At 43.0% G+C, this 12,295-nt stretch overlaps 1 protein-coding gene and 2 long non-coding RNA genes across 5 annotated transcripts in view; 2 read left to right on the top strand and 1 right to left on the bottom strand.

Moving 5' to 3' along the window:
- LOC107183184 overlaps window positions 1–2,094 on the top strand; it is a 13,432-nt gene extending 11,338 nt beyond the window's left edge. Inside the window, exon 3 of the long non-coding RNA XR_001513967.1 lies at window positions 1,966–2,094. This is a non-coding gene — a long non-coding RNA (uncharacterized LOC107183184). The remainder of the gene's footprint in view (window positions 1–1,965) is intronic.
- Window positions 1–12,295, top strand: part of GRAMD3 (GRAM domain containing 3) — a 98,318-nt gene that overhangs the window by 24,841 nt on the left and 61,182 nt on the right. The window lies entirely within an intron of this gene.
- The window catches only part of LOC107183185, a 17,883-nt gene continuing 8,232 nt past the window's right edge, over window positions 2,645–12,295 (bottom strand). Inside the window, exon 3 of the long non-coding RNA XR_001513968.1 lies at window positions 2,645–2,713. This is a non-coding gene — a long non-coding RNA (uncharacterized LOC107183185). The remainder of the gene's footprint in view (window positions 2,714–12,295) is intronic.

The raw sequence follows: 12,295 nt of genomic DNA, 5'->3' as shown, positions 1-12,295 counted from the left end.
GGGGGGGGGGGGGGGGGGGGCGGTCTGAGTCAGGTTTTAGACCCCAATCTGTTCCAGTATTGACCCTCCCCTCATCCCTGCCCCCTTTCCATGTCTCTGTGGGGCTTAAGCCAACATCCCCACAGGAGCTCAGGCCAACACTGTGCCTGCTGTCACCCCACCCCAAGTGGGAAGAGGTCTTCCCTCCAAGTGTGACAGTTCTTTCAGCCAACTCAGAAAGCCTGGCACAAGCCCACTAATAACAAACATACTGCTATTGAGCCCCAGGTTTGGCAGAATGCCACCTGGAAGGCCATTCTCAGCCTTCTCCTCAAAGGAGGTGGCTTACCTCTGTCTCTCTGCATATGAGCCCCTGGGCCCCCAGAGCCCAGTCCAGGGTTCACCATTTCTTCCTTGAGACATCGTCCTGACCAGCAACTCTGAGACAGAAAGAGCTCTGAAAACTAACCAGCCTTTATAAGTTTACTAGCAACACCTGGACTGAAGAGATGTGAGGCTGTAAGCAATATCTGTTCATCTCCCTTAGTGGGAATATTCACACACTTAGTGAAGCTGTGTTACTCCATTGAATTACAAGCTGGGGATAGTCTGTAACATGCAACACATGTGTCATATTATCTTTTGAAAATCCAAAAATATCCCTGAATTCCAAAACACGTCAGGCTCCTGGGTTTTGGATAAAGGCCTGTGGATCTGTGGTAGCTTCAAAATGAGTTCCAGGGTTTTCCTTCACTAGTTTCCTCAAGGGCCTGAAGTAATTATACAGGATGTGTAGCTAAAGGGAGAAAGTCACATATAGAAATTAGAAGTTCTCATAATTGAGTCGACATTTACTGGGAGGAGAGGACTTTCATAGAGCCAGGAATTAGGGTAGAGTTTCCCCAAAGTCCTGTAGAAGAAATATCTACCCCTTAGGGGCCAGTTCCTCCTCTCCCTCGATCCCTTTGATTAATATGTACCCAGAAAGGAGGCTACATAGAGGGGAACCTATCTTTGAATTCAGTGGAAAATTCACCATACAATAAACCAGTTTTAAAATGATGGTTTCATAAAAGTAAAATAAATAAAATGATGATTTGATTCCCAAGTTTACCATATTTTTTCATGTATAAGACACTATTTTTTTTTTCTGAAATTAAGGGGCATCTTATACAGGGAAGTCAGCTGACGAGGGAGCTGAGCAGGGAGCCCCAAGGGTGCATAGCTGCCCGTACCTTGTCCAACAGGCCTCCTCCAATCAGGAGCCTTATTGTTACTGACGTCAGCTGATGCCGTAATTGGAGGTGGAGGTGGAGAGTGCACAGATGCAACAGGGACCAGAGCGTTCTGAGCCCATAAAGATGTCAAAAAACAAAAAGATAAATACCAGTAAGCGATTGTCTTACTCTGCAAAATTCAAATTGAATGTAATTAGCTGTGCAAAGGAGCTTGGAAACAGAGCTTGCAGAGAGAAAATTTGAACCTCCTCCCACTGAGTGTATGATCAGACAGTGGAGAAAACAGGAAGAACAACTCCTTAAGATGCCAAAAAAGAAGAAGGCCTTAAGAGGAAAACCAGCAAAATGTTTAAAATATTGATTTCTTAATTTTGGGTTGCAAAAGTGGGGAGCTTCTCATGCCTGGGGGCATATTATACATGAAAAAATACAGTAGCTAAAACAATAGAATTCTAAATATTGGATAAAGTAATTTTTATGAGTAAACCTAGGAATTTAAGTTCTTTTCATGTTACTCTTTACATGAGAAAATACATTCTGCATCTTATAAATAAGGAAATACAAAAGGCCATTTATAACACATGCATTTCTAAGCTGGATGTTGTCTACAATGTGTAGCATTTTTCTGTCATCATTTGTCGTTCAAGAAATAATAGGTACTAGAAAGAGAGGCTCAACAAGAGACAATGAACCAGCCCCCACAGCTCAGACACCAGGGGGAGAGACAGGGGGTGGGGAGGAGTAACAGTTAAAGTAAACTCATCTTAATGTAAATTAAGTTACATTTTTATTGTAATTTTATGCATAACACTTTCCTATGATCAGTTTCATCTTATTTTAAAGCAGCTTTATATAACAGTTTGACGCACTGAAAGATTCACCTGTGAGTAACATGAAAGTCTCCAAATCTTCGCAAAGATCAGAGAGACTGTTTAAATACATACACTTATCCCCCAAGTTCTGCTCAAGAGGAAGAGGCTCCCTGTGAAAGAACAGTTTACAAAGTTCACAGTGGAACGCCAGCATCATTTCCCTCAAAATCAGACGTTCAATAATATTTGCATTTTAAAACAATAGAGGTGAAATCTGTCATTTTAAAAAAATCTACAACTTTGCCAAAAGAGGATGGAATGTTAATGACCGATAGCTGTAATCCAAATTTTTAGAAAGTTTGTCACAACATTCTACATACCACACCTTTGAAAACAATGGCCTGGTGCTTTTGAAATCCCCAGGTGAAATTGTCTGAGTGGAAATTAAAACACAACAGCGACTTTCTTGAAATCAGGAAATCTCAAGATTCCACAGGGTCAGCACAACCCAAAGGAATGAAGTCTTACATTTGTCCTTTCTGTGATAGCAACATTTGATGGTGGGGGAGGGGGGAGGGGAGCGGGGGGGTGGTAAAAAGAAATAAAAAGAGTTAAAAGCCTTACTTTTCCTCCTGAAGGCCCGTAGGAGACGTTGAAGGCACCAGTGTCAATGGAGATGGGAAACTGGGTAGAAGCACATATTAGAATTACTTGTTGGCATCAACCACATAATACCAAGGATAGAAAATCAGTCCACGCTTGATGTTAATCCCTGCAAGGAACAACAAAAGAAATAACTAATTACCGAATTCAATCATGGGCGAATGCAACTTTTATTCCTAAAAGCAATGAGGAATCCAGGGGTAAATGCCAGCCCGGAATTCAATAATCAGGATCCTCAAGTAGCAGGAAAAGGTCTGAAGGCTTGGCTTCTGTATTTTATGGCGTTATTAACTGGGGAAATTTGGAAACTGTGGCAAATGTGGAAAGTCATTGACTAAGAAAATGAAATCAATCCAATTGGCCTTGTTCGGTGTCTAGAATTGGTAAGCACTGGTCTTGGCACTGAGAGATTATGAAGATGTGCAAGACATCATCTCCATCTCAGTGGGGAGACAAGCTTGTACACATGGAAACCAGGAGAAAAGTAGTATGCAGCAGCCTAACAGAAACCAATCACTAGTAATCGTGAGATTAGTTGCTCCCTATTCTAAAGGTCTTTCCATGTTTTAATTCATTTACTTATCACAACCATTCTACGAGATAGGTACTATTGCTCTCTCCCTTTTCACAGTGAGGAAACTACAGCTCAGAGAGGTTGAGAAATTTACCCAGGGTCACACAGCTCATAGGTGGTAGATCATAAGTTTAAATCCAGTGTCCAAATGTTACTCACCCTTGCCCACCACACAATACAGCATGTAAAGGATTTTCATTCTGACTATGGTGGGTGGGTTGGGTGGGGGGCAGGATGAGGTGGGGAAATAGGAAGAGAGGTAAAAAAAAAAAAAAAGCTTCTAGGAGGAAAGGCAACTGAGATGTACACTGCCCAGATGGGCATAATATAACCTCCCTAGACCAAGTTTCCTTACCTCCCAACAAGTGGAATTGATGAGATTATCTCTGGAAATCCCTTTAAATTTTTTAATCACTTAGGAATTCACTCTTGTGACATCAGAGGAGAGCACAAAAAAGAACAAGCTTCAGAAAACAACACAACAGGAGTAATTAATAGCTGTGTGAGCGTGGGACAGTTGTTTACCTGTCCTGAACTTTCGTTTCTTCACTGATGCAATGAGCCAATCCTCAGAGTGTTGTTATAAAGAGTAAATCTCCTATGCTAGATGCAGTGCCAGCACATAGAAGGCACTCAATTAATTTTAGTATCTCCCTCCCTTTTCTTTCTTTCTTGAATGCACCTAAACCTTAGATCACTGTGTGGCTGGCTACATATTAGTAGAGCACACTTTGGAGGTAGATTGAAAAATAAAAGAATATGTGAGAGTATGAAATATCTTCTAAAATATCTGAAAGGTTCTAATTTGCAATACATCTATTTTATGTTAAAACTAGTGGCCCGGTACACAAAATTTGTGCGGGGGGGCGGGGGGGTTTCCCCTCAGCCCAGCCTGCACCCTCTCCAATCGGGACCCCTTGGGGGATGTCCTAAACCAGCAGTCGGACATCCCTCTCGAAATCTGGGACCACTGGCTCCTAACCACTCACCTGTCTGCCTGCCTAATTGCCCCTAACCCCTCTGCCTACCTTCCTGCCTGATTGCCCCCAACTGCCCTCCCCTGCAGACCTGACCTCACCCCCAACTGCCCTCCCCTGCCATTTTGATCACCCCAACTGCCTCTGCCTTGGCCCCCACCACCATGGCTTTGTCTGGAAGAAAGTCAAACGTCCAGAAGATGGCTGGTCGACCCGGCCTAATTAGCATATTACCCTTTTATTAGTATAGATCCTGGGTGTTTCTCATGATCCTTTTATTTATTTTTTTAAAATATATTTTATTGATTTTTTTACAGAGAGAAGGGAGAGAGATAGTTAGAAACATTGATGAGAGAGAAACATGGATCAGCTGCCTCCTGCACACCTCCTACGGGGGATGTGCCTGCAACCAAGGTACATGCCCTTGACCAGAATCGAACCTGGGACCCCTCAGTCCGCAGGCCAATGCTCTATCTACTGAGCCAAACCGGTTAGGGCCCTCGTGATCCTTTTAATTATACAAGTCAACGACCTCATTGAACAGTCACATGATAAACTGGAGACCCAGAGAGAAAGACACATACTACTTATTCATAAGCCATGACTGATATGGCTTAGGGAGCTTTCAATAGATAGTTAATAGGTTATGCAAAAAGTGCATAGTTAAGAGGTAAAAACTTTGTAATGTTACACACTGAAGTTAATACGTGAATGAAAGTGGGTAGAAAAAGTCCTCTCCAAAAACTGTTGTCATCATTTAATTTAATATCAAAGATTACGACGCTAGTAAGACGCATATCCATAGAAAAGAGCAAGTAAAGGGACAGTAATCGTATTGATAGCCAAGAGAAAAAAAGAGATTAAAACCTGTATGTAAGTAGGTGTTCTGTTTCTTTTTCTCTTAGTTTATTAACTCAGAATACACCTTTTAACCAGCTTTGGCTAAAGAGGTTCAGTGACTCCTTTGTTAGCTAAGCTACAGCTTTTACAGTGGCAAAGGCATCTGAGAGGAGAAAAGCCATGGACGCAGGCGAGATTGAGGCCGAGATCTAGCGGTTAAACATACCAGCCTGGCCGCTGTTCTGAATGTGCAGCCTTAGCTTGTGACGTCAGCCTGAAGTGGACGCAGTGGGCCCCCTACAGAGGTTCCGCCTTCTACAGCTTTAGTAACTCTCCCTAGCATGGGACACAGATCACTCTACACACTGTGTGTTGCCATTAAATAATGAGGGCTGATGAGCTAAGGGAGGGCAATGCCCTTTGTTAAAATATATTCTGGTCGATATTAATGTGATGATGATGATAGTCAACAGTTTATATGAACTGAGTGCTCACTACATACCTGGCATGCTGTACTAATGCCATTATGTACATTAGCCCTTTAAATCCCCCTATACAATAGACCCCACTGCTGTTCCTTTCTTTTTCTGACATGAGGAAATTAAGGCTTAGAGGGGTAGAAGGATGCATATTAGGATTCCCTTATCCTCCTCCCCACACCCCGTCCCTCCCAGGTCAGGGTTCTTCTATTGCCAGGACACGTCACTCGGCAAGCTCAGCAAGAGCTGTTTACTGAGAGGATGTCACAGGCAGTGCCTGGGACAAGGGCAGAAAAGCAAAGATGTAGGACTACGTAGGGGTTTCATCTAAGAAGCTAGGAACCAAGTCCATTCCCACCAGCTCGCATCTCCTTAGCACTGTCTATTACAAATGTATACAAATACCTTCTCAGAATCTGGGGAACTGGGATTCCACAGGACCAGGCATTTCTTTATCTTTTTTTTTAAGGGGGGGCGGGGCAGGGTCCAAGCATTTTTAACCTTTGAATGTCCCTCTACTATATTATGTGTCTTATAAAAGAACTTATTATATATATTTTTGGTATGAAGGAAAGATGAACTTTTAACTTCATTTCTTTGACTGACTACTAATAAAAATAAAAATTAATTCTGATTTTAATTCGTTCATGATCTTAACACACAGGGAAACATTCTGTGTGCATCTGGTTTGCTTTTAAAAGTAGGAACTAACCCAGCGAAGCACAAAGCTCGGAAAGGGGTAAATGCACTGAGCTTTGCAAGTGAATCTATTTTAATAATTACTTTCTCCACATAAAATTCATTTAAAATCTCCACTTTGCAATTTGGCAGATGTAACATTCCTGTGTGAAGTTGGGGTGCTTTTCTCCATTCTTATAGCTAGTCTATGTAAGGCAGAAAGTGATAATGCTGTGCCCATGAGCTCTAGGGTCTTTTCCTTGAGGCCGGCATTCTGCTGCTGTATTCCATTAATAGACTCACATTCCAGCACAAAGCACAGTGCTTGGACTAGAGCCCAGTTCTCCTGACTTTCCGTCTAGGGCCTTTCAACAAGTTGTGCAGATTGGTGAGGAGGGGGTGCAGGGGGAAGGGGGGGGGGATGGCTTGTGTTTGATCCAAAACAGAAGAACATGAAGCATCACAGGGCCATCTCCTGCCCCTTCCCATCACTTGACATCATGATGTCACTTGGTCCGAGAATTTGGTTGTGACATATGAATGTGAAAGTTCTGTGTATGTATGTTTTGTGACTATCTGTCTATTGAACGCTCTCTCACTGGATAGAAAACTCACTTATAGCAAGCAGGTGCTTATTTATTTTTATGGCTCCATCACTCAGAATATAGCCTGGCACACAATAGGCATCAAAGAACAAACAAAAAATGTTAATTGGAAGGAAGGAAGGGAGGAAAGAAGGAAGGAAGGAGAGAGAGGGAGGGAAGAAAGGAAGCATGGACAAGCTGTTCAGTTTGTCTCAAATGAAGACTCTATTTATGATTCAACCAAAAGATTGTGAAGCTACTTTCGAGAAATAGAAAAACTTTCTTTGCCTGAGGTGTTTTCTGCATTCTCTTCTCCCGTGCTCTTTCTTTGCCAGCTGATTTGTTGGATGATTTTCACCAATGAATAGTGCTACATAGAGGACAGATTAGAAGCAAAGGTAACAAAATGCTAATAGGAACTGTCAAGAAGGAGTGATAAAATGAAAATACATAAAAATGAATGAAAAAATCAGAAAAAAGCAATAAAAAGTATGCAATGCCCTGGGATCACACCTCAAGGGGCTTCTTCCTTCCCCTCATTGAAGTCTCAGCCGAGGTGTCACCTCTCGAAAAGGCCTCCCTCGCCTTCCTGTGTAAAACCGGCCTTCCTCCCCCTCCACGGCTTTCTGTTTTCCTTAGGTCTCTCATCTGTTGACATTGTGTTCTGTGCTTGCTTTTTACATTTTTTCTCTCTCCTACTCAAACATAAGAGTCACTGCAGAATGGGTTTTGTCTGTTTTGTTCACTTCTGTATCTCATGCATGTAGAACAGTGCTGCTAGAAAATGCCCATTGACTCACATGCCCAATGACAAATATCTATAGTCAGATTGCCAGATCTATTATTTGCACTGTGATAGCTGGTCCCCAACGACGGTCCCCAGTGAACTACACTCCTTATTCACACCTTGCCTTGAGCCTGGGCTGGCCCAGTGACTCACCTTTGACCAACAGAATGCAACAGAGGGGAAGCTGCCTGATGTCCAGTCTACCCCATAGACAGCCTTGCAGATTTGACCTTGAATGGAACACATGCTCTGTAGGAAGCCAGACACCAAGTAACAGGTCTAATGACACGGAGCCCACCATGCTGTAAGGAAGCCTGAGCTAGCCCTGCGGAGAGACTAAAATGCTCAGCCAGTGCCCAGCTGTCCCAGCCATCCCAGCTGAAGCACCAGAGAGAGGAGTGCACATCCAGCTCAGTTGAGTCTTCAAATGACTCCAACCCAAGGTGCCATCTGGCTGCTACTGCATGGGCGACTCCCAAGTAAGAACCACCCAGCCGAGCCCCATCAATCCATCACACCATGAGAAAGAAAAAAATTATTCTTTTAGGCCACCAAGCTTTGAAGTGGTTAGTTATGCAGCAATAGATAACTGCCAAAATGCAGCTCCAAAGACAGCTCTATTCAACCACTTCCTTCCCTAGTAATGTGATGTATGTATCTGAGAGTCCTGGGCTTCTCCCCTCCCCCCCGCCCAACCATACACACACATACACACACACACTCTCTCTCTCTCCCCTATAAGTCACATGTCTCTGCCATCAACAAACCTTGCTTTGTTCTGTTCACTCTCGTACACCCCTACAAGCACCTCACTAGAACTCAGGAAAGCTGGGTCTTCATCCTCATGGGACGCTGTAATTTTAGTCAAGTCACTAAGCTCTCTGAAGCTCAGGCTCTTTCTGAAGAATGACAGCGAGAATTGGATTTTTAAATTTTGTTTAGTGTGTGACAGGTAACCCTTTCCCCTATCCTCATGTAGAAACTAATACAGAACGGGAACACATGGAAGAGTCCTAGCGGAAGAGGTCTAAGTGAAGCAGTTAGTACACTGGAGGAGTGGTTAGAGGTAGGCAGTGGAGTCAGAAGACCTTATTTCAAACGCAGCTCTTTCCCCCACTCGCTCAAAGAGCCCTGGATTTCCTCAGAATCTGGTGGGGAAAAATCACGCTACTGAATGGTCTCAGAGGCCTCCCCACTTCACATATTATAATCTATGACATTCACCATACAGAAAATAGACATGTAGTTTAAAACTTCGGGGTAGATTTTAACTTATTGTTTATATGCCGTCATTTATTTTAATTTTTTAAAAATACGTATTGAACTAGAAGAGTTTGTATTGCTTCTGCTTTCTCACAGAATCAGATTTATTCTACTGTTTCCCAACTACTATCTGCCCCTAGACCAGTAAGCCCTTGCCATCTTGCCTAGTCTTCCCAACACAGGTGCTAAGTTTAGTTCTTGCCTCATCCGTGGAGGGAGATAGAGTACATGTTTCAGATTTCCCCATCTACAGTATAACTTGGCTTGGGAAAAAGTGGTACAGAACTATTCTATTTGCTTTTTTAAAATATATTTTTTATTGATTTCAGAGAGGAAGGGACAGGGAGAGAGACAGAAACATCAATGATGAGAGAGAATCATTGATCGGCTGCCTCCTGCACGCCCCTTACTGGGGATTGAGACCGCAACCCAGGCATGTGCCCTTGACTAGAATTGAACCCGGGACCCTTCAGTTTTCAGGCTAACGCTCTATCCACTGAGCCAAACTGGCAAGGGCCTATTTGCTTTTTTTTAAGTGTTGTTTTCAAAGTCCTATATAGTAGAAGGTTCCACAGTCTTCTATAGAATCCCATCCCAATGTTAATTCATCAGGAAACTTTCTTTCACATTTGACAGAAATCATTCAGTAAAGGTCCCCTACATGTAAGGTTTCTCAACTTTCATCTTACAATGTTTTTTAAAGTTTTATAATTAAGTTCTTCAGTGTCACCATATATTGCTATCTTCTGAACTCAATTATTCCCACTTCCTCTTTTGGATACTGACCTTAATTTGTAAACAGGGATGATGTGATGAGTGTTCCTGGAATTCTTTGACTTATGACATTGATGTATAAAATATCATGCATAAACTATTACTCAGCTTTCCAGGTTCCATCTTGATAAAAGCATCATCTTCTAAGACAGTGGTTCTCAACCTTCCTAATGCCATGACCCTTTAATACAGTTCCTCATGTTGTGGTGACCCCCAAACATAAAATTATTTTTGTTGCTACTTCATAACTGTAATTTTGCTACTGTTATGAATCGTAATGTAAATATCTGATATGCAGGATGTATTTAGGCGACCCCTGTGAAAGGGTTGTTCGACCCCCAAAGGGGTCGCGACCCACAGGTTGAGAACCGCTGTTCTAAAACATGTCCTCAGACAATATGCATTAAATTATAGGCATGTGACAACACTTTACGTGCACTTGTTTTCTATTAAATACATAATCTGCCACGTGTCATAAATTAGGTAACTACTTAACTATACATTACAACCTTAGCGCCACTCAAATCTCCCAACTCATATTTGAACTCTGCTACTAGGACTATGGACAGATACACAGCGTATCTGACCAATCTTAAAAGGAGACCAATATTTGATCAATATTTTAAGCTATTAAAAGAAATCCCCTACCTCCTGAAAAGCGATGGTTTAGGCATGCATTTTCTACTGGTCTGCTTCAATAACTGCAAGAAAATATCAGCTGGAACTACTTTTGATATTAAAAATAAGAAATTATGTTCCCATAGGCTTGGAGGAAGAAAGGCAAAGGTTTTTTTATTGGAGCAAAATCAAAAAGCCTCCTAAAATATATTTTAGACATAATGTTCACTCTCTATTTTCTCACACTACAATGAAGTTTCTCCTATCATTTGCCTGCTGCTGCCTTTTAAATACTGCACTCTATTTTATTGTATGATAACCCCAAGAATAAACAAATTGGGAAGCTGGTTCACAATGTCTTTTAACTTTAGGCAAATGTCACTATGTAAAATACTTGCTCCTTTCTAACTCCTCCCCACTCTAGGAAAGGACTAGCTGCTATTTCCCCACAGGCTCCTTCCTACCCCACCTTTCCCCTCCTTTCTCACTTAAGATCTACTATTGAAGTCCTCAGCCCATACACTGAAGAACAGGTTTCAGGGCAATTTCAGTGCTCGTTAATTGAGCTGTAAGCCCACGCTGGGGAACACTTGCCCTTATTCATGCAGTGAAAGAGGCCTGACCATGGTTTGTCAAAGGTTAAACATAGGACTACCATCATGACCAGCAATTCCATTCATAGGTATAATGTTCCCAGGAAGAGCCTGCAATGGACACCAAAGAGCATGGACTCCAAGCTTCCAGAGCCTCCCCCAGGTGGGCTCCTGCAGGAGGGGCTCAGTGCTTGGGAAGCAAAAAACCAAGCCAAACAAACAAAAAACAGAAAAACATAGAGAGAATATTTGTAGAATCTATATATAGAAAAGCCTAAGCGACCATCACAAGTGAGTGGATGACTGAACAGGCTGCGTGGGGCGACTAGGCCAGCAGGGGGGTTAGTGGGGGGCGACCAAACCACGGAGTAGCAGGCTGCATGGGGCGACCAGGCCCCCAGGATCAGTCCTAAACCGGCAGTCAGACATCTCCCAAGGGGTCCCGGATTGGAGGGGGTACAGGCTGGGCTGAGGGGACCCCCCCCTCCCATGCACGAATTTTGTGCACCGGGCCGCTAGTACATTTATATAACAATATGGTTGCATAGTCTTTGTAATTACTCTTAAGTCTAAAATTAATTTTAAAAGAAAAACAAAAGACTGCAGCCCCAGAGCAAAGAGTTAATAATATTTTCCCCCAGCCATGTCATACTCTACTATTGCCACTTATAATTGTTTTAAAGTAAAGTTGGGCTTCCAACAAGTTATTCTTATCCTCAACTACTCTGTAACAGATTTGAAAACCAACAACACATAAGTTATTTGCTATATAAGGAATGTTTAGAAGAATGCCTGGAACGTTGCAGCTCTCAAAAATTTCTTCAATGAATAAATGGATGCTTCAGACAAAACCAGCAAGTCAAAACCTCACCAAGGGGCGGAAAGAAGAGGCATTCATTGTATTGGTTGGGTGCATAAAAAATAAGTTGTTAGGAGCTTTGGATGAAAGCTTCTCCCCCACAGAACTAGGAATGGTCAGCCAGACACCCACTGAAGGCAGCCACCTCTCATTACCTTTGCCGTTGAACTAACTGAGGCCCTGGGAAGCGCTCCTCAACGAGGCAATATCCTATGTGAATAATTTAGGGCAGGACATAGCCAGCCCACACAGCGCATCTGTGTGACAGCCTCACGCAGTCGTATCCATTTCCTGTGGCTACAGCTGGCTGGTCACTTTTCAACCCCCTGGTGACAGTGCGGGTTTTAAAAAGCCCCTCTCCTCAAGCACTGAAATACAGTGGATGCTGCCTTTCTAGGCAAATGTCTCACCTGCTTGGCCAATTCGCTTCCTCCCCAAGAAGGACTAGTTCAACAGGTTTCCTTTTTCTCTCCCTCCGCCCCCGGGGTGGGGAAGGAGGCTGTCCTTCGCCTCGGCCCTCCCCTTCCCTCCCTCGCGGCTCTTCCCCGCTCGCCCGGACCAATCGCGGCCGCTCGGA

This window comes from Myotis davidii, unplaced genomic scaffold (assembly GCF_000327345.1).
Source record: "Myotis davidii unplaced genomic scaffold, ASM32734v1 scaffold159, whole genome shotgun sequence".
NCBI classification, from domain to species: Eukaryota; Metazoa; Chordata; class Mammalia; order Chiroptera; family Vespertilionidae; genus Myotis; species Myotis davidii.
This window is presented reverse-complemented; position numbering and strand designations above follow the sequence as displayed.